This window comes from Phyllostomus hastatus, unplaced genomic scaffold (assembly GCF_019186645.2).
Source record: "Phyllostomus hastatus isolate PE091 unplaced genomic scaffold, TTU_PhHast_1.1 phas_scaffold_93, whole genome shotgun sequence".
Lineage (NCBI taxonomy): Eukaryota > Metazoa > Chordata > Mammalia > Chiroptera > Phyllostomidae > Phyllostomus > Phyllostomus hastatus.
Genome location: NW_025334042.1, coordinates 36,097,030 through 36,121,384, shown reverse-complemented (window position 1 = coordinate 36,121,384; position 24,355 = coordinate 36,097,030).

The window sequence follows — 24,355 nt, the reverse complement described above, 5'->3', positions numbered from 1 at the left end:
GAGCCTGAGAGCTGACTGTCAATTTCAAGAATTTTGGAATCCAGATTATTTCATTTTAGAGCTTGAAATAGGCCATGGCGGGATTATTTACACCATGGAAATAGGCAAACACTACAAATCAGACTTCCTCCTTCTCCCAAGAGCCATTTATCAGCACACACTGAATCATGACATTGTCATTAATTACCTATTCTTTTAATTAATCAATCTCACTGTAGTAACAAAAAGGCCACGGACTGAGAGTAGGTCAAGACTCACTCCCCTGTTGCCTTGTAAAACTGTTCTGGTTTTAAAAGATGGAGGAAGATATTGCCTAGATAGGTGGTCTTTGAAAATGCCCAGGGTTTACATATGCAAACAGTCCTAAGAGACTCAATTTCCAGATCTTCAACTTCAATATGTGCTCTTTCCAATAATCAATTTGCCTGAAAATGAGGTTGTTTCCACAGTCCTTCTCCCATTTTACAGCAGACAGACATACCTTCATACACACACACCCAATCTTACTGCTGGGCATTGCCCTAAGATGGAAAGTCTCCAAGGCCCCAGCAAAGGCTGAGAGGGAAAGACTGGTTTGGGAGAAGACTGCACTCATTTATCAAGGCATCTTAAATAAGCAGGGACTCTTAGCTTCCCCTGTCTTATATATGTATCTGTTAAGGTGAAGTTTGCATTAAAAAGGAAGATATTTTAGCCCATTTTGTAATTTTTCTAAATTCAGGACAATCAAGGAAATACAGAGCAGAGACACTGATTATTTTCATTATAACTAGAGTGCTTCATAGGACTACCAAAAAATTTAAGATACTATGGAAAACCCCATGGCTATAAATTATACTTGTCATCTTTGCACTATGTTTTATTTTGTAAGGTAATTAAAATGTATTTAATTGAATCACATGGAATATTTATCCAATTACAGACAATCCTCATTTCATTTTACAAGATATTCAATATTTTTTACCTCCTAGTAACAAAAAATGAATTTACTTAAACTTATAATTAAAACAAACTTAGATGTCAAATTTAAAAATGCTGAAAAGTGCATAGTTTTCTAAAAAAAAGAAAATCATAAGGACCAAGAAGTTTGGTACTAAGGCCTGAGGTTACTCTCGTAGCCCTTACCATTAACCTAGAGAGTGCAGCCTCTTCAGAGGTGTGTTGGACAGGGTCAAATAAACACCCTTCCAGAATTCCCAAAAGTAAAGAAGAGAACAAATAAAAAAGAATCCCTTTGAAAAATTTAGTCAATCACTGAAAATGTTTCATGAGAATTGTTATTTAGCAGAGGAAGTATCCTCATTGATGTGTGAAATAAATAATGTAAAGGAAATCTAGAAAATAATAGTTTTAAATAGAGTGATATTTTTAAAAATTATATATTAAGAAAATTGTTGGGCAGGAAGAAAACCTCTGATATCTATAGCCAGTAATACATGATTGCTTTATTTTTTCAAGTGTACCAAAAGGTGGCTTTTCTTAGCTCTGTGATCTAAGTGTGTCTGATGTAAGCTCCCTTATGGTGTCATACCAGATAGTAAATGCCTATGTTATTAACAGTATCAAAGCAATTAATGTGTTCCTGACACAGGCTAAACCTGGGTATTTATGAGGCACCTGCACAGACTTTAAGAGTTCATGTTACCAGAACACGTAATATTGTTTTTTCTAAAAGCATCCACTAAAAACAACACACTTTTCCCTCTTTATTAGGAATTCCAAAAGTTATGGTCTCCTACAAAATCAAAATCATGTGGGAGTAAAATTTATATTCTTCTAGAAAATTCCTCCCAGCATTCAAGATGATGTATTTGTGGCCTTTCAAACTGGTAGAAGCAGCCATCTATGTTGATTTTCCAATAAAAGTCTCAATTTAAAAGTAACTAGTTTTGGCAACTTGATGTTACATTTACCCAGGTTGGAAGTGAGGACGATAACATTTCCCTGATCAAAAAAAAAAAAAGAAAAAAAATTTTAATTAAAAGTAGGCAATCTCAGTGGCAGCACTTTGTCCAAATAACTACAGACATTGCCTTATATTTTGGACATACTCAATTTTAAAAAAATAACAAGAAACTCTTTCTGTTTGAGTGTAAAGAATCTATTCCTATTCTGTTTTCCAGAAATGGGAGGATCATATATCCTGACAGCTCATCTACTTGTGTGCATAGGGAAACTTATTTAAAAAGTCTTTTCTCTTGCAAATATGTTCAGTAGTATTGATTTAGCTGCTGCTTCTTACATTCAAGGCATGAAACTGAATGATTACTTATGTGCATGAAGGGAAATGAAAGACTTAGAAAATGATTCCTGTTAAAATACTTTAAAAAAAAAGGCCAAAGGGACCACATTTCAGAGAGCAAAGGAAAGAAGATAAAAATGATGGAAGATTTTGATGATGAAAGGAATTATGCATGTTCAATCCAGAGGAAGTCACTTAAATAACAATTATGAAAGGGAGAGGTTTTGCTTATTATGCAATGATTAGATCAAGTGTAGTACCCTCTCCACACGGGTGCCATCAAGGGCAGCTCCTCCAGCCCATTACCAAAGCGCCAGCAGTCCCTCTGTACTCAGCAGATGCAGATGAAGAGCTGTACTCCCTGCCTCCCTCCGCTACCCATTTCCTTTCTTTTTTCCCTTCTCTCCCTCCCTTCTCAGTAGCTCTCATCTGGCCCGGTGTGCTGTGTTCTTACACTTCTGCATCTGCCCAGTTACATCTGCCCCAGTTGGTGGAGGAGCCTTGATTTGCTCTGTGCATAAGCAAAAAACCTCTCGTTTCTTCTGATAAAGAACTGCCTCCAAATATTTCCGTTGACGCTCTCCTTCACCCCTTTGTTGATCAGCTCCCGTAAAACATTTCAGGCACTTGTGCTTATTAGACAGTCTAATTGCATTTAGTACACAGTACCATTCATTTTAAAATTTCAATGTTTCTGGATTCAAATATTGTTCCTTTTCTCTCCTTAGCTTAGGCTGAGCTTATTGTACGAGAAGGTGAGTGATGGGGACAGGGGTTGAGGTTCTGCCCTGCCCTAGCAGGCCTCTCTTGGCCCTTCCAGGTGCTGGCTCCTCTGGTGTTGGAGCCCTGAGAACATGAAGGAATGGGGCCAATGACTGGGCAAGACTAGGAAGGATCCTGTCTGACCTAGAATAACTGGCTTCGTGGCTGTCTGTATGTAAAGGGGCCAGACACTGGTTTGGAAAATAGACTTCCCTCTGCAAGGCTTCTGGAGCTGGAGGAGGTCGCTGGCCAGACCACTCACCCACCTTCAGCTCCTGCCACTGGCCATTAGCCCCACAGCCCCTTGGTTCAGAGAGCTCCTCTTCCCAAAAATGGCCTGGCCCCGTCCCACTCAACTCTCACATCCTTGTCACCCAGGCGGTGGGCGCTCCACTTTGCCTGCACAACCTGTTTGTCTAGCCTGTCTCTTTGCTGACGTTTCTCTGTGTCTCAGCGGCCACCAGCACTGAGCAGGTCCAACGGCCTCCAATTTCAAAGATGATATCCTTAGTTTCTAACTCCGTGTGGGCAGGGAGGGCAGAGAGATCAGGCACCCCTCCCCTCCCAACCCCCCAACCCCCCCATTTCCACCTTCACCCCACCCCTACAAACTTTATGGCAATTATTCTGGGATTTTCCTTCCTTGTCTTGGGAGGTGATAACGTATTAACGAAGAAAGAATTAATTCGCTTCATAAGAATAGCAACTTTTTAAAGCAGCATTTTATCTACCAACGCCCCACACCCTCCACGTTAAGTTGGATGGCTTGGGCAGGGGAGGGGAGGCAGGGAAAGTGCTTAGGGGTAGGGCCAGTTCTCAGCACTGGCACCTCTCACTACACCCTGGTGGGAGGCAGCTGGCCCACCTGGTGAGGTCACTCTATATGAAGAATGTGATGTGCCTTTAATCCCCCAGTAAAACAACAGGAAAAACTCCCATTTCACAGCCTATTATTTGTGGGCTGGTCTGGATAAATCACTGGGGCAGCACCCTGACCTCCGGTCCACTTGAGAGTATCCGGGCCCTGCTCAGTCCTCTCGATGGACACTTGGCCCTGGTCAGGCAGCTCTCTGTCTTCATCAACCCCAAACAATACCTGATACATGGTGCATTTCTTCTCATAATCACAAGATAAAGACCAAAAACTCTCATTAACTCAGGTGCTCTAGTAACACAAGAATATACAACAGAGTAAGGAGTAGAGACTTGGGAACAGAATGTCTGCTGATAGCTCAGCTCTTCCTTTCATTTTTCCCAAGGACTTCCCCTTCCCCAGACACAGCCTCCTGTGTATTCATTTTACCCTACGAACCAGAATATTCCACAGTTACTCCCTATCGCTCCCCAATCTGAAGGGAAAGAACATACTGGATTCCCCTGGTTTATGGTTACTTCCATGCTTAGCTAAAAGACCTACACTTTTCTCCAGATGATACATTTCCTTCAAGTTCTTTGATTATGTCAGATTCCCTAAATCTCACCACCTTAAGGCAGAAGTCCACGGGCATAGTTTTGGCAGCATCGTTCTAGGTTGAACCAGAGTTAAATGTGTAGAGCTACTATTATCACAGAAATGAAAATGTACATGTTAATGCAAAGCTAACCTAGGGAAAATTGCATGCAACTCCTCTGGGCCCTGTGCTTTGGTAACCATAGAAAACACTCATGCCTAGGCAGCAACAGAGAAGGTATCTATTGGAGGAAAAGCAATAGCTGAGTGGTTAAAGAGAGGAAAAATGCCCAAATATTTACTTCACTAACCAATCTGTAATTTCTAATAGTATCACCAAGGAAAAGGTATAAGATGGCCCTCCCCTAAAACCCATTCTCCAAAGGGTCAGTTTATGGCTCCTTTTCCTACACTATTTATAATAACATTGTCCTTAGTGGTTTTATTACCGAGATTGTGTCTCGGTAATAAAATGTGGACAGGGAAAGAAAATGGATGAAGAATATTTTTATATGAAAGTGGTTTCAAAAGTGAAATACGGAGCTGTGATAAAGGAGCTTCTAAGTGGATGTGACTCCAGAATCTTTTTCAACTCTTTGAATTTACAAGTAACAAATTTATTCTCCTATGGCCACAGATATACATTTGGAAATGAAAGTAAACTTTGAAACATGTTTCTTTTTTCTCAAAGATTTATGTCATAAATGACTCAGGGAGAAACAGAACAGCCTAGAAAATCCTTTGCAAGTTTCTTCCTTCTGTCTAAATATCACAAATATAATAGAACCCAATTTCTCATTATATTCCTACATACAAACACACTGAAGGTCTGTAGCTTTAATTTCTTAATTTACCTGTGTTGATAACAAATTTAGATTGTTCTGAATCATTGTATCATGCAGTGATAATCACTAATTTGGTTTCCTGGTGGCATAAAAGAACTAATCCATCTTTTCTCTATTGAACATAATAATTCCTTGGAAGTAGGTTTCTTTTCATAAGGATACTTAGAGAGAAAATAATAATTGTATTGTCTGAGAATTTAAAAAACAACTTCAGGCAAGTCACTTTGCCTTTCTGAATTATAATGTCATCATTCATATAATGGGGATAATAACAATGATGACACTGTATTATAACCAAAAGAATTGTTATAATAATGGTCATGGAAGACTTTATAAACAACAAAATCCAATATAGACATTAGTTACCTAAAAAATTCTGCTAAAGGATTATACAGGGTTCTGTACTTCTCCACATTGCCCCATATTATAACTGAGAATGGGGAAAATGTGTGTATTTCTAAATATATAATTATATACACAGATTGTCGTTTATTTATCAGGATTATTTCTAAACACTGCCCTTAAAGTATCTGAAAGTACTTGGCACACTTTCACTGACTTAACAGCCCTTCAGTGCTGCAGCGCTGGTGCTGCTCCGCCATTGCTAACCGGAAGCCAGTAGAAGTGAATTTTAAACCACAGGAGCCACATCAGGAATCAATCAGTGTGCTCCAGGCACACAACGCTGTGCTGCCCCAGAGACGCGGGAAGGAGAAACGATACCACGCGCTGCCCCACAGAGCCCTCACAGCTGCCGGGCACAGTGCTCCAGGCTCTCTATACACCTCCCACTTAACCGACAGGATAGCCCTGTCAGGTTACCATCATTTTCCCCACTTTTAAAATGAGAAACTTCTTATATACTAATAAGAAAAGAGCAGGGGCTGGAACTCACAACTGCTCCAACTTGGTTCTACCAAGATGGGGTTGAGCGCTTCCAAGGAGATTTAAGGGTAATATCCTACTATTAATGTGTCAGGCCCAAAGACAGGGCTTTGCTTGGGCTTTTGCCTCCTGGCCCACCTATGACTAGGGGAGAAAGATAAAACATAAAGCAGGCTGTTTTTCTGTTCTAGATCAAGATTTGCAAAGGTTGGATCAGGAGACTCATCAAGTTGGGTCAAGAGTTACAAAGTTCTAAAGGGCAGGCAGGCCTTTCTGATTTAGTTTGCCTAGCCTTTCCTTATCACTGAGACAAACCGCGAGTGCGCAAGCAGCACACCTTCTCCAGAACAGAACATTTGTCCATGTGTGCTAGCAGCTACTGCTGCATTCCCCTGTGACCTTTTGAAAATTCCCCTGAATATTACAGTGAAGGGTTTGGGTTTTTTCCATCCTCAACACCTCAATCTTTAATAGCATGCATTATATTTTTGATTTTAGATCTTCTTCCAGTAAACAAACAAACAAAAAAAAAGAATTCTAAGGAGTGAGTGACAGTTGAGGAAAATATTAGCTTGTCTGGGTGATTTCACTGCACAGGGCAGCAAGTGAAGCTCACTTCAGCATTCACAGAGCTAAATCCGGCACCAGCTGATACCCAATTAGATGTAGCATCATTCATTTCAGGCCAACAGAGAGAAGCACACTGAGGCCTTATCATACTCCTGTGCCCAGCAAAGTAGAATGTATGCTATTGGACACATGATGTAAGAGAAAGCCACAGGATCATGGAAATGGAGAATAAACACTTAGATGAGGTTTATTTATTCTATCACCCAGCCAGGAGTCCTATTTGCCTAGACATACAGATAACACATTTATCTTTTGCTGTGTGACAAATTGCCGCAAACTTACCAACTTTCAACAACACCCATTTATTAACTCATAGTTGTGAAGGCCAGACGACTGGTGGTCTTGGCTGGCTCCTCTTCTCAGGGTCCTACAAGGCCAAAGTCAAAGTGGCAGCTGGGCAAGCACTTATCTGGAGGCCCTGGGGAGGAATCTGCTCCCAAGTGCATTCTGACTGTTGGATGAACACAGCTCCTTGCTGGCTGTCAGCCCAAGGCTGCTCTCAGGTTGCAGAGATGACCCATACTCCTCCTCACGTGACCCTTTCATCTCTGAGCCATCAATAGCACACAGAATCCTAGTGTCGTGACTCTCTGTGATTTCTTCTGCCACTAGCAGGAGAACATACTCTGCTTTTAATTGGGCTCATGTGACTAGATTCTATCTACCTGGAAGATCTTTTTAAAAGGTTAACACTATGCTATATAATACACCACTTTCACAGGTTTTGGGGACTATAGGGTGTGGGATCTTGAGGGACCATTTTTAGAATTTTGCCTACCATATCCAGGAAGTAGAATTCACAAAAATATTGTGAAGCTTCCCTTATCTTTCAAAAGATAAAGATATTATTAAGTACAGGCAAAAGCAGTTGGAAACAATATTGAGAATCATGTCTAAATTTCTGTACATGGAAATTTCAAAGTTTAAAAGTTGGATGGAAATGGTATTACATTAACACACCAAAGAAGTATGTTAAAGAAACCAATCAATGTCCTTTGAAGAAAGTATTGTAGTAACAACACTTTAGCAACCAATTTTCCTTAGTACATCGTTTTAGAAAGCATGCTAAAATATCCAACCTGGACTTACAGAAACTAAGAGGCCATCGTTGTCCTGCTGACCCCACACCTCGCATTTGGCAGTTCCTGATACCCTCTCCTTTATTCAGAGCCACTGTCTGGGATTAAGCCTTTATTCATCGTGCACACCCTCTCTGACCTACTCCCCAGTTCCTGAGCCCTTAGCACAGCTCCTGTTCACCACCTTCTGTCACCCATCCCATGCCTGTGGGATTAACTACAGCAGCCCCTCCCTGACCACATCTGGCCACTTTGTAAGCAGCTTGCCAGGAACTCCCTCCCTGTCAAGATGGGGGTGCCTCTCATTGACCTCTCAGCATCTCACCACCTGCCAAGGAAACCTGTCCTCAGAGAATAACTGGTTCTTCCCTGGCTCAATTTGTAACTTTTGAATTTCCTTTGTTTGCCATCCAATATTTACATACTTTGTTCTTCCCTTTTTTAAATGATAAAAACATATCACTATTTATTCTACTTAATCGCTTATGAAATGATTTGTGGCTCCTTTATGTTTGGGTCAATATTATCTCTCTTAAATTATGCTCCCTTGCACATGGGTAACAAGGTACAAGCAAATATGAAAATGCTTTGTGAAGTCTTTGCCCAGGGATGAGACAATCATGGGGTTGAGGTGTTCTGGGTAGGTCTCCCCAGTTCAATGCCTATATGTGGCCCAAAGCCAAAATGTGTGAGATTAAGATAAGCTCAGGTTTGAAAATAGTAAACTGCCAGCCACATTGTTGGAAGCTGAGAGGTTAATAGAAGTAAGAATTTTTAGATGTTTTTTCCTGTATGACTGGAACAAAAGTTGTTCTTAGGTAGTCTGCTGGTAAGTACAGGCCCTGGCCCGTCTCAGAGGCCAAATGTCAGCAAGTTGTGTGTGTGTGTGTGTGTGTGTGTGTGTGTGTGTGGTTATTAAACATGTATTTTATTTTGATTTTTTCAAAATAATTTATATAGTCATGCAAGTAAAATACAGCCTTCTTCCTTAGTGCATTCAATTAAAAAAAGTGCTACCCTATTTTGGCTTCTTAAGCTGAGATGCAAGCATTATGAAATTCCACATTTTTTAAATATTTTAAGTTTTAAATTATAGCTTACATTTGTATTGGTATTTGTATTAGTTTCAGTGTACAGCATAGGGGTTAGACAATCATGTACTTTACAAAGTGAGCCACACAATATCTGCAGCACCCACTTGACTTCACACACAGTTATTACAATATTACTGACTGGATTTCCTGTGCTGTACGTTACACTGGTGACTACCTCATAAATGTCAGTTTGTCCTTTTTAACTCCTTCACCTTTTTTACCCAGTCCACACTTTTTTAAAAAATAGGGGACCTTTAAAAAAGGTCCCCTATTAGCCCTGGCTGGCGTAGCTCAGTGGACTGAGCATAGGCTGCAAACCAAAGTGTTGCAGGTTCGATTCCCAGTCAGGGTACATGCCTGGGTTGCAGGCCGTGACCCCCAGCAACTGCACATTGATGTTTCTCTCTCTATCTCCCTCCCTTCCCTCTCTAAAAATAAATAAATAAAATCTTTAAAAAAAAAAAGGGACATCTCTAAAAAAAAATAAATAAAAGGTCCCCTATTTTTTCTTGCTTCCAAAATACATTTGGCAAATATAAATGTAAGCATAATTTTATTATTTTTAAAAAATAAAGAATATTCTAAGTATTCTTAGCCACAGGATGAAAATCATCTTCAACCTCTTTTAAAATGCTTTACTTCTTTTCTATGTCATTAGGTAAATATCTTTGACTCTAGGTAACAAAAATTAAGCAATATGACAGTTGAGGGAATCATTTCCTGATAATAATTCCAAGATGACCACCATCAACTTGAGTGGGCGTGAGGAAGCCTCGGGGGCAGCAGTTAACGGTTTTCATGCACCAGTGATGTCGTTACAAGACCTCTGCCCTGGACTTCACCCCGTCAGGTCTTTTTCCCGCCTACTGGATCCAATAAAGGCTTTGTAGCCAAAACGTCAGTAACAGATGGCTCATTTCATTGCTGCAACAGCACGCTTTGGGACTCTGAGGTGATCTACTTCAGGCATAGAAAGCGGGGCAAATGCCGGAGTGGACATCTGACCGAATCGAACACACTCAGGTCTCACCACTCACTGATGGAATAAAAAACTTTCCTTCCAGATTATTTTCATCTGACAACAGGAAACAGCTCCTCTTTTCTCTACGTATGGTAATTAGTGCACAGACTTAGGCCTGGATCCAGTTCCTCTCTGACCCTGTTCAGCTTGACCATTTAGAACCTGCTCCTCATTTTTCTCTTAAGTGGGCATCATAACAATACTCACCTTCTAGGATTTTCATAGGGTCTAAATAATGTACGAAAAGGATTTAACCAGCCTTAGCTAAGTACTCAGTGAATGGCAACTTATTATGTTCTTTTTTTAGAATTTTTATGTATTGATTTGAGAGAGAGAGAGAGAGATTTGTCATTCCACTTATTTATGCATTCACCGGTTGCTTCCTTGTATATGCCCCGACCAAGGATCAAACCCACAGCCTTGGCGTAAGGGGATGATGTTCCAACTAACTGAGCTACCCGGACAGGGCATTATTTTCTTCCCACTACCTAATTAATTTCTTTTTGTAAAAAAAAAAATGCGTAATAGCACATAAAACAAGATGTACAACATAGCAAACCTACTAATGGAAATATTTTGTTAAAATCCCTAATTCAGACAGGACCTAGACTAAATGAGACTGAAGCCAAGCTGCCATTGTGTCATTAGAGAATCAGGGTTCCTCCCACTGAAACAGGCCTGAAGAAACAGAGTTATTCTTTTCACATTTGAGGTCTCGAAAGCTAAGGGAGAGCATGACTTACCCCTAGTCACATCTGAAACGCTCCCCTGATAATAATTCTCACATTGCTCATTAGAATTGGCTTTAAATTTCATTTTTGAGTTCTATCCCTTTTTGAAAAAAATATATGCATTTTTTCCATATCATGCATGTACCTAGCTATAATTCATGAAGACCCTGTTTTGTTTTGTTGTCCCGAATTGGCATATCCTAAGCTTTTCCCTAGAGGGCTGTATTTGTGCTGCTGTTTTCCAGTTTGTTTTGGCATCACTGCTTTGTCACTTGGCATCGGACTCAACACAGTTTTATCACCACTATCTAAACAGCACCGCCCCATCTGAATGTATTTCACAACTGCCCTCCTCTGCTCCATGCCTTTGCCTGGGTCTGCTCTCCCAACCCATTACCCATCCGTCCACCTGCTCCTAGAGAAGGTCACCAGGGAGTGGCGGCGCGTCGTACAGACGGGGCTTTGTGTGTTTGTTTTTCAACCAGTCACAATGTATACTGCAAGGACTTTATTTGGATACTGAGCAGAACAAGTAAAAAGCTAATTATTTAAAAATAAAAGACAAACATTCATGAAATAATCATAGAACTATACTGCACATTTGATGTTACTACGGAATTATTAATTTTAGATGTATAAAGCCCTGGCTGGCGTAGCTCAGTGGATTGAGCGCGGGCTGGGAACCAAAGTGTCCCAGGTTCGATTCCCAGCCAGGGTACATTCCTGGGTTGCAGGCCATAACCCCCAGCAACCGCACATTGATGTTTCTCTCTCTCTATCTCCCTCCCTTCCCTCTCTAAAAATAAATTTAAAAAAAATTTTAGAAGTATAATGGCAATATAAATACTTTTTATAATTCCTTATCTTTCAGCAATACACATTTGTTTTGTGTTTTTAAAAATTACTTTCTTTTCCAATTACAGTTGACATATAATAAGTCAGACAGAAAAGGACAACTACCATATGATTTTACTTATATGTGGAATCTAAAAAACAAAGCAAATGAACAGACAAAACAGAAACAAACTCATAGATACAAAGAACAAATTGATGGTTGCCAAGTGGGAGGAAGTTGGGGGATGGGTAAAAAAGGAGAAAGGGATTAAGACACACAGATCACTGGTCATAAAAATCATCAAGGGGTGTAAAGTACGGCATAGGGAACATAGTTGATAATATTGTATTAACAACGTGTGGTGTCAGATAAGCGTAATCAGGGTGATCGCTTTATGAGGTATTTATAAATGTCTGGTCACTAAGCTATACATCATATAGTTTTAAAATCCTGATCCTCATTAGAGATTATCCACTGTGTATTACTGGATTCCTAATTTTCTTTCTTCCAGATTCTTTCCAAACTGAAATCCAAGTTAACCAGATTCATGTTTTCAAAATATCCTCATAAGTTTCTATTCTTATGATGGTTAATTTAGGCTAGATTCATAGTTAATCATTGGGTGCTAGACTCTTTAACTTATTACTTTTAATTATTATGATAACCCCATAAATTAATAAGTGCTATGATTACCATGTTACAGATATTAAAAAATAAGAACTAAGGAATTTAAGTAATTTTCCCGAGTTCCACAGTAAGTGTCTGCCTTTCCCACTAAGCCAAGATGCCCAAGGGTGCCCTCTGAGAACAAAACAGTTGTTTTTAAACATTAGTATGCATAAACGTTATTTGACATGCTTATTAAAAGTGAATCCCATAGAGTCCCTCCCCAGATTCCAGGCTCCCTCCCCCAGATTCCAATTTGCTGGATGGGCCCAGGCTCTGTCTTTCAGCACGCTCTCTGGGAGATCCTGACGCAGGTCATCTGCACAGCACACACGGCTCCGGAGAGACACCGCCTGGCTCTGTGTTCCCAGCTCCGCGTGAAGCACCCCATTTCCTGCATTTCCTCTCTGTAAAGTCATAAATTAACCAAGTGCTGAGATCCACTTTCGTAACAAAACTTAAGCTGAGCGGGGTTTTCCAGACATCAGGTTTTTCTGGAGAGGCAGAATTCTAGCCTGGGGATCAATAGAACTAGTTCCTCTCTTTCCTTTACTGACTTCCTATATGTCATTTGATAAAATAATTTCACTTCACTGTATCTCATCTTTCTCCTCTGTAAATGGAATGTGAACATTCATGTCCACTGCTCACTGTAGAAAACCTCTAAAGGGGTAACTGTGACCAGCGCAGGAAATCTCCAGGCAGAGAACCTGCTGTGAGTCTTCAAGATTGAATTGCTCTCTGGGGGTGTGCTGATTTTATCACAGTTGCCGTATACTTTACAGAACGTGAGGGATAATGCATTCGGCTGGTGTTTGTGGGACTGGGATGGAGTACCTTACAGTGCACAGATTTTGTGCTCCTGGAAAAGTTACTTTAAGTCTATGCACCTCATTTTCCTCATGTGTAAAATAGGAATAATAATATTATCAACCACACAGGGTATTGAATTCTGTCACTTTGTGCTTTTCATAAAGGAGCTTTGACAAATTGTTCAGCCCAAATATTTTCATTCTTAGCAGCCTGGCTTCAAACTATTGATAATATCAATATATTCATTCTTAAGTTCCTACTGTATGGTGTGATATATGAGGTTTTACAGTAAATGAACTTGATACTGTCCCTGCTCTTAGGGAAGTTAATCTCAAGTAGATGACACACTCCTGCATGATATCTAAGCAACTGACTTTGTGCGAATTTTTACAATACATTGTTAAGTTGGAAAAACCAGGTACATAAACATGTGTATTGATGTGACCCTAGTTTTCTGAAATGATTTTAAAACACTGACCAATTCCTCCATAGTTTTGTATGTATTTAGTACACATAAAATATGTGCATATGTAATTTACTAAGTATTTGCATATGTATGTATACACATATACATATGTAACATTAATATAAGTTGTTTCAGAGAGAGAATAAAGAAAATAAATAAAAAAATGAAGAGGACATGGAAAAAATATAAGTAATAAGACAGTTTAAAAATATAGGGATGTCCATGATAAAAGAGAACATATGTGATAAGAGCCCCTTTAAATAAATTTGTGTGTGTATGAGATGCCTCAAAACACTGACCATGACTATCTCAAAGTAGTGAGATTTAAATGATCATACCTCTTACTACTTTTAAATGAGAAAAGTGATATTCTTTAAAGAGCTATTCTTAGTAATAATAAAATGCAGTAGAATAAAGATATTCTGAATAGAAGGCAAAACTGCTTTGCTTACCCAAACTTAACAGAGTGCACAATGGGTTTATTTTGCCAGAAAAAAACTCAGTTACTGAACTCTTCTTTTTCTCCTTTCTTTTCATTCTGTAGATGTTTTTAATTAGTACATCTTAAAATTTTTGGAAGACTCTAGTTTTTAAAAACTTTACAGTCTGGTTTTACTTATGTTTTTCCAACTCATTATTATTTTCTACAATTCAACATATCCAAAATTAAATTCATTGTCTTCTTTTCTGCCTCAACTCGTCTTTCTGTCCTCCTTTTTCAGCAGGAATGCCACTGTCATCCTCCAAGTCACTCAAGCTGGATGTCTGGAAACCACCCCGCATTCTTCCCTCTATTCACTGGCTCTTGTGTCCAAAGAGCCGATCATTTTTATGGACCAGAAATTTTAAAGCAGCATACCGCAAGAATTTTTAAAACATGCAATACCAACTATCTAGTCAGGAGCACTGACCTCTTTTCCCTTAGACTGTCAAATAAAAAGAAAATGACAATGGACAACACAATAGTCACTTGATGTGAATGAATCAAAATTATACCTATTTTGTTTGTCCGATTTGCCACAGAATTTTAGTAATTAGTTTATTGGTGCCATGAAATGAAAAAAGTTGAAAATCACAGCTCTAGACACTACATCCTAATATCAATCTCCCTCATCATGCTCCTTCTTCTCCCTAGCTTTTGTCCTTAGCAGTCTCACCTAAATTGCAGCAATTATCTCTGAGTCAGCACCCCTGTCTCCACTTTGAAATTGTGATCGGCCAGGAGAATGTCTCTAAACTTCTTTACATACTGTGTGAACAGGTATGAGCCGTCTGCCTAGCTTCACTTCCTTCCAGGAATCAGCCTCCCCCAAACCACGTGGTCTTGGGGACTGCCTGAGTTTTCATTTCCCCTATGTTTGGTGAATTGTTCAGGGACAGGCACATGATAAGACAAACATTCTATCCCAGAACTTTTCTGCTAGAGGTAGAGAGGGGAAAAAAAACACCTCTTTCTTTCTTTCGGTGGGTCACAGATTAATTTAGCCTGCTCCTCTGTAAGACATTTCCTTGAAACTTTCTGAGAGACCATGTTCAATTAGTGCAGAGACGCAGAGCAAGCCAACTGTGTTGGTTGTCCTATAAGTGGGCATGGGTTATCCTTCAGCTTAACCACCAAGTCCAGTTCCAGAAAGGTAACCAGGTTAGTGGTGTTTCGTGATGATTTCTACTTCATAATCGATACAGTGGTTCCAAAAAAGGGGAGCTATTAATTCCAACTACTAATTTCAACTAGGCAACAATTGTCTTTATTTTTTCATACTCTACAATATAGGAGAGCCATAGCAATTGTCTATTTTTTGCTCTAATTTTTACTTGTTAAAATATGCATAAAAGTACAAATATCTTAGCTATATAGTTCAATAAATTTTCATAACTTTGCTGCTGTATATTTTCATGCAAACAGATTTTAAGTGAGGACCAGCTTTTTGTTTTTCTCATTGGCTCCCTCAATCCCAGGCCCAACAGTAATGCTCAATGTTAACGTCACTGCCCTTTACCTACCAGACATTGGCATTTTCTACCCGAAAGTCATCAGGTAGAAAGACTACTCCAGTATATCCACTTAAAATAATACTTATATTAACATCTAACAATTATCAAGTGCTTGTAGGTACTATTATTATTTCAGTTTTACAGATCAGGAAACTGAGGTAGATAGATACTTAAAAAGTGACCAAGATCAAATAGCCAGTAAGTTAAAAAGCAAGACCCCAAGCTGAAACTCAATTCCCCCAAAATAATTTAAGCCATCTAGTCTCTCCACTCTGATAATTACCTTTTTCACTAAGACTGATAGAATCTATTTTTCTTTAGTGAACATGAGTGGTGATTCATCCTTGGAGGAGGAGTGAACTCTAACAGCATTTATAAAATTCTGCAAAGAAGATAAGAAAGAACATGTGTTATAAATTATAGACGTACTTTTTTTTGGTAGGCATCTTCCAGTTCTCTCTGGGTCAAGATCGCCTCTACAGCACTGGCTTCTTTGTCATGTCATTGTTTTTTATGGAATCGCTGGTATTCTTAATTTGGGTGCTACTCCGGATGGGCAGGATGGAACCTCTGAGTGGGCAGCCTCTCATCTCTCCAAATGCCTGTCACTTTATTATCAGAGGATGAATGAGAAAGGCAGATTGTCCTTGAAGCCACTGAGAACATCCCAACCAAAAAAAAAAAAACCCACAAAATCATATTTATAAAATTTGCTTTACGTAAAGAAATTCTTCATATTCCTTAAAATATGTTAAAAATAATCCAAGCCCTGGCCAGTGTGGCTTAGTTGGTTGGAGCATCATCCTGTGCACTGAAAGACTGTGGGTTTGACCCCAGTCAGAGCACAGAGCACAGACCTAAGTTTTGGGTTTGGTCCCCTCTCCCTCTGTCTCTCCAATCCTCTCTCTATTAAAAAAAAATATCAATAAATGTATACTCGGGCAAGGATTAAAAAATAATAATCCCAGACCTTTTACTTTGATCCACAGTTTGAAAAGCTACAGAGACTGCTGAGAGATTTCTGGGTGACATATCTATGTTCTGATTTTATTGTGAATATTTCTGTTAAAAAAATTAAAAAGCAAACAGTAGGCTTTAGGGATTTGGTAGCTGTCTTTAATTATGTTTTTATTTAATGAAGAAAGAAAATATTGGTGAGACCTTCAATGTAGTTGAAGTGAAGAGACTAATTACACACTAATTTATTGTCTCTGCCATGCATGCTCTAATAAGGTTGTGGAATCAATATGTCTTGACTCTGGACCAGCAGAGACAATCCATGCAGTCTGTATGCATTATAAATCTATAGACAAGGCAGATAAGAGAGAATACAAGGATGATTTCGAAATTCCCTTATAATTAAAGTTAATGTATCATTGTAACTTTAAAAGCAAAAGTAAACTCAAATAATTTAATAAATTCATCCTTTTAAAGCAAGGTTTTCATTTTGTCACGAGTTAAAAAACTACACTATTATTGCAGTTGTAAAAGCCCATGATATGCAGTCCATATGAGAAAAAAACATGATCCTAATCTTTAAGAAATATTTTTATCCCAAAACAACTCTGTTAATAAATGTCTTTCAAATTAAGTGGTCTCAACCCAAAAAGCCATATCAGCCTGCATTTGTTTTACTAACTTGATGATCTGAAGAATAATGAAAACTCCACTAAGCTGTCAGCCGAAACAGCTCTGCAAGCAGCCTGGTAACCCACTCATTCCTTGAGTGTGCTCCTCTTACTTCCAAATATTGAGTGGGAGCCAGCTAGGCTGGAAAGAGCCCGCACAGCATATTCTCTGCCTCACCTGCCCTGCCTGTCTGCATCATGCATCCTCACACCACATAATACTTCCAACTTCATCTTGCTGGAGTCATAAGTTCCCACTGATTAGTTTCCAAGCAGTTCCAAACAATAAATGTCTTTTAATATATTTGTCTTTTAAGTATTTCCTGATTCATCCTAATTTTAGTATTTTCACAAATATGCACCAACATTACTTATATTTCTAAGGCAACAAACAAGGTAAATGCTCCCACTGTAACCAGAAAAAAATTAATGTCTAGTTAGGCAGAGTGAGATTTCCCATCAGTGCAATACTTGGCCTTTAAGCAAAATCACAGGTAGATAAAGACCAAACTGATGGCTGTAAGATGGTTCGTATGAAGGAAATAATATCAGCTGCTGAATTCACAATGTTCCATTCACTATGCTTATCTCATATCTTACAACCTCTGAGTTAGGTGCAATTGTTTTCCCCATTTTACAGAGAAGGGAAGAGAAGCTTACAGAACCTCTAAGTGACACACTCCTAGCAGCATACAGAAAGAAGATTTGAACCCAGTCCTTTGCACTTGAGAGTTCGTTTTAGGCTTCCTCATACAGGAAGCTGTGCATGACAATAGTCCAAACATGCAGAGAATTCCAAGTCTGGTCCACCTTGAATCTATGACAGAGAGAACAGGAAAATGAATTTTCCTAAAGCTTAATTGGTCTATGAGGGTACTACACAGGCAATTTACCTAAATTCCATTATGAAACAAAAGAAAACTAACGAGCATGGAAAGCTGGTACTCTTTCAGGAACAACAAAAATGAGGTAACACTCTTAGAGTTCCCCACTATAGGCTCTGCTTTGATTTTTCCCTTCAGTTTCCTGCATGGATGAAATTGAAAGGAGAGAACACGTGCATTTCCAAACACCCTCACACCCAACAAACCTGAATTCCTTATCTGGATTCCCTAGAATGTCTCATTTTTCAACCCACCTATTTTTATGTTATTCTTGATTTGGTTCCATTGCATTCTACACCAAAGCAATGGTTCCTAGCCTTTCTTTCAAGTCTCTAAATCTCTATGCTTTTATTCAATTTCTTCTCACTCTATTCGACAGTTTTCATTTTTACGGTCCATCTTACTCTTTCTATTTTCTTCTGTGATTGTGAACTTTATCAATGTCCACCCCTGCCCCTGTCCCTGTGAATGTTATAAATCCTCTGCCTGCATCATCTTTATTTTTCTGACTTTCTGTCTGGCATAGCTAACATAAACCCTAACATTTACATGATAGATAACAGCTACATAATCTCTTATGCATATATTTGCCAAAAACATGTGAAGATATATTTGTTAACTCATTAACTTACTTGCAATTGAGATTATAGTGTTTATTCCAGAATATAGACTAATTATATAGATATTTGACATTTAATTCCACATCTGGCAATGACATTTTAAAAATTACTAGAAAATGAACATAATGGTGATAATTATAATTATTTATAATAGCATTATCACCTTGATAATGCTAAGAAAGATAATGACAATAGTGATGATAAATCTATGAACTAAATATCATTATACTTGTATATGCCCCCAAAAACCTTATGTTCCTTAGGTGATTGTAGATAGGATGCACCTACAATGATGGTGAGACTACAGTCCTGCCACTAATATTGTACTTGGCACAGCTCCTACTTAGTGATTTTGATCTCACTGTATTTCTAAAGGCATTGCCAGATTCCAGCGAACACATAAAAGACATATAAGATGAAAAATAGGCCAAGTGCCTTTAAAGATTGTCAATTATCAACATAATTTTCTATTGTCAACTTCTGGAGGCTGGAAAGCAATTCCCGTTGTGCCCTGTGTTGTAGATAATCTAGCTTCACATTTACTTATACAATTGCTCTGTCAGGAGGCTCTGTTATTACCATTTCTTATTTGTGGAGTGTCAAAAGGATTTTAAAACATTCTCTATATATGTTGAGTTATACACAGTCTACATAGGACAAAGGAGATGAAACAGAAAAACCCAGGACTAGGAGGGAGTATTAAGTCCTTATTTTCTTTTTCTGTTGGTTGTCTCTTTGCTATGTTCTTGGACAACAGAGAACAAAAGCATCACTGTGCTTGATCAAAGACAAAGGGTAGGAAAAAGAAGAAAATGTGGCCAAAGTCAGGACATGTCAAAGCAGCAGGAAAAATTGCCTTAATTCATCTATTATAATTCCGGCTTTGGAAGAATAAGAAAAGGATATTGTTCTCTTGAGTCCCAGAAAGGAAAAGGAAGTCTAAGAAATAAATTTGTGAAATCAAACTTAATTCAGAAAATAACTTGAGTAAAAAACAAAGATAACATGTATATTCAACTTGATCAGTTGAATTTTGCTGGTGCTCTTCTACAGTGAATTATGTAACATGTTAGAATACTTAATATCCACTTGCCATCAATTTAGTCAAAGAGATCTGTTGGCCACTCTCAGGATAAAGACAATGACAGTCATGTACTTCATGACACTTTGGTCCCCCATGGACTGCATATGTAACAGCCCCATAATTATAATAGAGCTGAAATATTCATATTGGTTTGTGACACTGTAGCTGTCATAAAGTTGTAGTGCAACACATTACTCACATGTCTGTGGTAGGGCTGGTAGAAACACACTGCACTGCCACTTTATAAAAGTATAACATACAATTATGCACAGTAATAATACTTGATAATGAAAATAAATGGCTATCGTACTGCTTTATGTACTTACTATACTATACTTTTAATCATTATTTTAGAGTGTATTCTTTCTACTTATAAAAGAAGTTAGCTGTAAAACAGTATGTCATGTTATACAGGCAGCAGCCTCATACATCTCCTGTTTACACTGTCTCTTGATTGCACCATTTTTTCTTGGGCTTGATTTAATCTCATGTTGTTTTGCACAGTAATGGGCTGTACAGTCTTCTAGCCTGGGAGAAATAGGCTGTACCATGTAGCCCAGGTGTGTAGTGGGCTAGAATATTTAGGTTTGCGTAAGTGCACTCTGTGATGTTCACAAAAGGAAGAAAGAATCTAACACTGCATTTCTCAAAACATACCCTCAAAATTAAGTGGCATATGACTGTAATAATTAAATAGTGACAGAATTGAAAAATACATTTTGTATTCCATGCATTACTTTTCAATACTATAGAAGGTACTAAAGGTACACCAAGAGCCAGAATTCTGGAGCCAAACTACATGAGTTCAAATCTTGGCTCTGCCACTTACTAGCTATGTGACCTTAGGCAATATATCTAATTGCTCTGTGTCTCAACTTCCTTATCTTTAAGATATTGATATAATAATATCTATCCCATATGGTTGTTGTAAAGATTACATTAGCTAATAAATGTAAAAATCTAAAAGAGTATCTTTCATATATTAGGCACTATTTGTTTACTATTGTTATTTGAGAGTCATTTTCAAAAATATATGTGATTAATCATGACATTCATTTCTGGTTTCAGTAATACTCATAAAACTAACAACAGAAAAAAGTGTTCTTGACTTGAGCTATCAGTAAGAATGATTCTGACTGAAAGTAACAGAAAACGCTACAAATGGTGGATTAAGCTATAAAAACATTTTGTGTTATCTTACAAGAATTCCAGAAACAGACAGTCTCAGAATTGGACAGTCAGCCAAAAATATAACCCAAGACTCAGGCTTATTCCAGCTTTGTGTTCTCAGCTGCTTAGTGTCAGCTCTTCATTTGCATGCTGGCTGCTGATGAATTTGAGGTCCACCACAGCTCTAGGCAACAAGAATGGATGTAGGGAAAAGAATTGCCAACAAATTCTGTGCTCACATACACACGGACACTTATCCCTTAAGAGGATCCAGATTAATCTAAGACGCCAGCAGATTTCCCCTTAACAGAGGAAGTAACTGGCTCTCTCACATCTACAGTGAGAGACCAAAGAATGGCTTTTGGGTTAGTCTACTAGCAGGGTCTATTATTTTGAGGAAGACAATTTATCAGGAATCAACAATAAATGTTGCATGAATGGTAAAACACTCAAAGTGTTCCAACTGAAGTACAGAACAAGAACAGTCTGCTTAGTCATAGCTATTATTCAGTATTTTTTATGGAGGCCTTAGCCAATGTTCACAAGCCAAGAAAATCAAAGATAATCAACTGAAAAATTTAGATTTAAAATGAGATCAAATTAAAATTCTATTCTTCAATCTTATCAGCAACATTTCAAGTGCTCATTTGCCTCAGGTGGCCTGTGGCTACCATATTGGACAAGACAGATGGAGAACATTTTCAGCATCTCAGAAATTTTGGTTTGACAATGCTGCAGTTTAGAAGGAAAGCTGTAAGTATCTATCAACCTTTTAAATGTGATATTTGTTGAATATACAATTGCACTATTGATAATACTCTGTCCTACTGAAATACATGAGTGCACAAACATGTATGTCTGAAATTGCAGTATTACTAGGAGTACTCAAAACTGGAAATAATATAAGTGCCCATCAGCAGAGGGAGGGTTTAATAAATCATAGTACATTTTACTATAACACATCATGTGGATATTTGAAAGGATGACATACAGCTATTCAGACTCACAAGGAAGGACGTTAGCCATATATTGTTGAATGCATCAAACAAGTTACACACATATAGTATGATCCCATTTTGATTTTGAATTATATGTAAATTTATATCAACTTGTATACACATATTTACATGTTTCAATACCAGGACCAAGGGGAATGTAAGCAGGGTGCCCAGGGAGCAAAATTTGGGCACTCTGTCTCAGTGCCTCCTTAAGTTTTATACCCAAGATGCTGCACTCACCATACCTTCATCCAGCCATGATATGTTTGCATGTGTGTAGAAAAGTCCTTCAGAAGAATTATACAGGACTCAAGGAGTATTTCCTTTAACCCTTTTCACTTTACTATTTGACTTTTCTTAAGAAAGGATATGACCTGAAGCCAGTTGTTTGGCTTATACCCAAGGGACCAGTGGAGACTGCACAGCAACAAAAGACCTGCTTTAGTCTAGGGACAGTGTAGCAACATGCTAATATTTGAACTGCCTTTCATGTTTAGTTCCACATAATTACTGAGGATTTTTATTTATTAATACTCTGACCCTTTGAACACAGAAAAAACTGCCAGCACTTTTATTGTATAAGTAATCACACTTGCATCTATTGGTATTTTTCATATGTGCTCAGTGCTTATTAGTTAGAGCTCTACCAGGTCACAGTTTCTGTATAACTACCATGTAATCAGCTGAGCAAAATTTTAATGACTCTTTAACAACACAGAAAATGGTCAATCATTTACCAAATAATTACAGTAGCTCAAATCACGGGCCTGTGTACCAATGATGCTGCTAATCCTGGGGTTTCCAACATGAATATGAGTGATTTTGATCTTTCTCACTGGAAGTCTATTTATACATTCTTCTGATCAATATTCATGCCCTCAGTTGTCATGATTTTTCAGTTTTTGAGTTTCACACAATTACCTTAAATGAGACTCACTAGCCTTATTTTCACAGTAGAGCACATGTATTTGCTATATCCTCTTATCTTTAGTTATTAAAGCTAACAATTGGCTTAGCTTTATTTGAATCTGTGTACTTTTCACAAAAGATAAAGAGTAGGAAGTGTGCCCTATGTTTTATACTGATAATAAATGGACACAATCCTCTTGCTATTTATATATTATCTCCATATGGTGTGAAATATTTCCATCATGCTTGTTGTTTTTCAAAGACAAGACAAATAGTTTCCTTTTCTGTTTTAAAACCTTTCAAAACTGCCCATAAAAAGTACAAACCATAACCCCATTATTCAGATACACAATTATAAATTGGTAAATGAATGAAATATATAACAAAACATACTTCAAAATACAGATTATCTGGTTTTTATTTTTCCCAAGTGTAATTTTTAAAGACAAATGCAGTGCCCCCAAATCCTCTGCTGTGATGCTAGCATGTCACAATAGTCAGTGTATGGAAGAGTGGAACCTTTATCTGAGTCAGCCAGCTGTTGGTGCTCCATGATGTTAAACAATGGATTTGATCATTTTTCCTAATGACTTGATCACCTTTGGTAACATTAAAATACTGATAGTTGGTTAGCAATTAAAGTTAAGATGATGTCAATTTATAATTTTAACCATAGTTCCACTTCAATAGGGTAAGTGCTTATTAATTTCTTTAGGGAGTAAAAAAACTAATACTTTAATATGAAATAAACTGGTTCATGTTTTGGAATGCATATCTCTTTGTAATTTTATCTACATTTCCTGGTTGACAGAAGACTGATGTCACCTCAGGAAAGGGGATTAACTATTTTTAAAATGGTAGATGTATCATATTTTACTTCTATGGTTCTTTTTTGGCTAGTTTAAGTTGCTTAAAAATAACATTAATTATGGTTCCTAATATCCATACTTAGCCTTGAGAAATTTAAATTTTTAAGGTCCTTTTGCAGGTCCACTGTTTATTTGCATTATTATACCACATAGAAACATCTGTCAGTAATTTTCATTGAATATTTTAGATGTTTCCTCTGAACCTCAGTTTCCTTATAAATTTAAAGTTAGAAGAAATAACCTCTATAGTCTTAAAATCCTATAATCATATCTAAATTTTGAAATAGTCTAATAAAAATATATTTTTGCCTCATGTGCTCTTTGATGTGTATGAATCTTCTCTTTTAAATTTTCTGTCTAATTATGGAGATTTCTGGTCAAGATAGAGGTATATGTAGATACACTTTGCCTCCTCACCCAAACAAAAGAAGGACAACAACAAATTTAAACACAAAAAGTAACCAGAACTGCCAGAAAATCAAACTGTATGGACGTTCAACAACCAAGGAGTTGAAGAAGAAGCATTCATTCAGACCGGTAGGAGGGGTGGAGATAGGCAGCTGGGGTGAGAGGATACACAGCAGGGCAGTAGCTAGCAGACCAGGTAGTCCCATATTTGCGTGGGGATAAACCAGGAAGAACAACAGGGGAGCAAGACAAACCAGCAAACCAGGGTTCC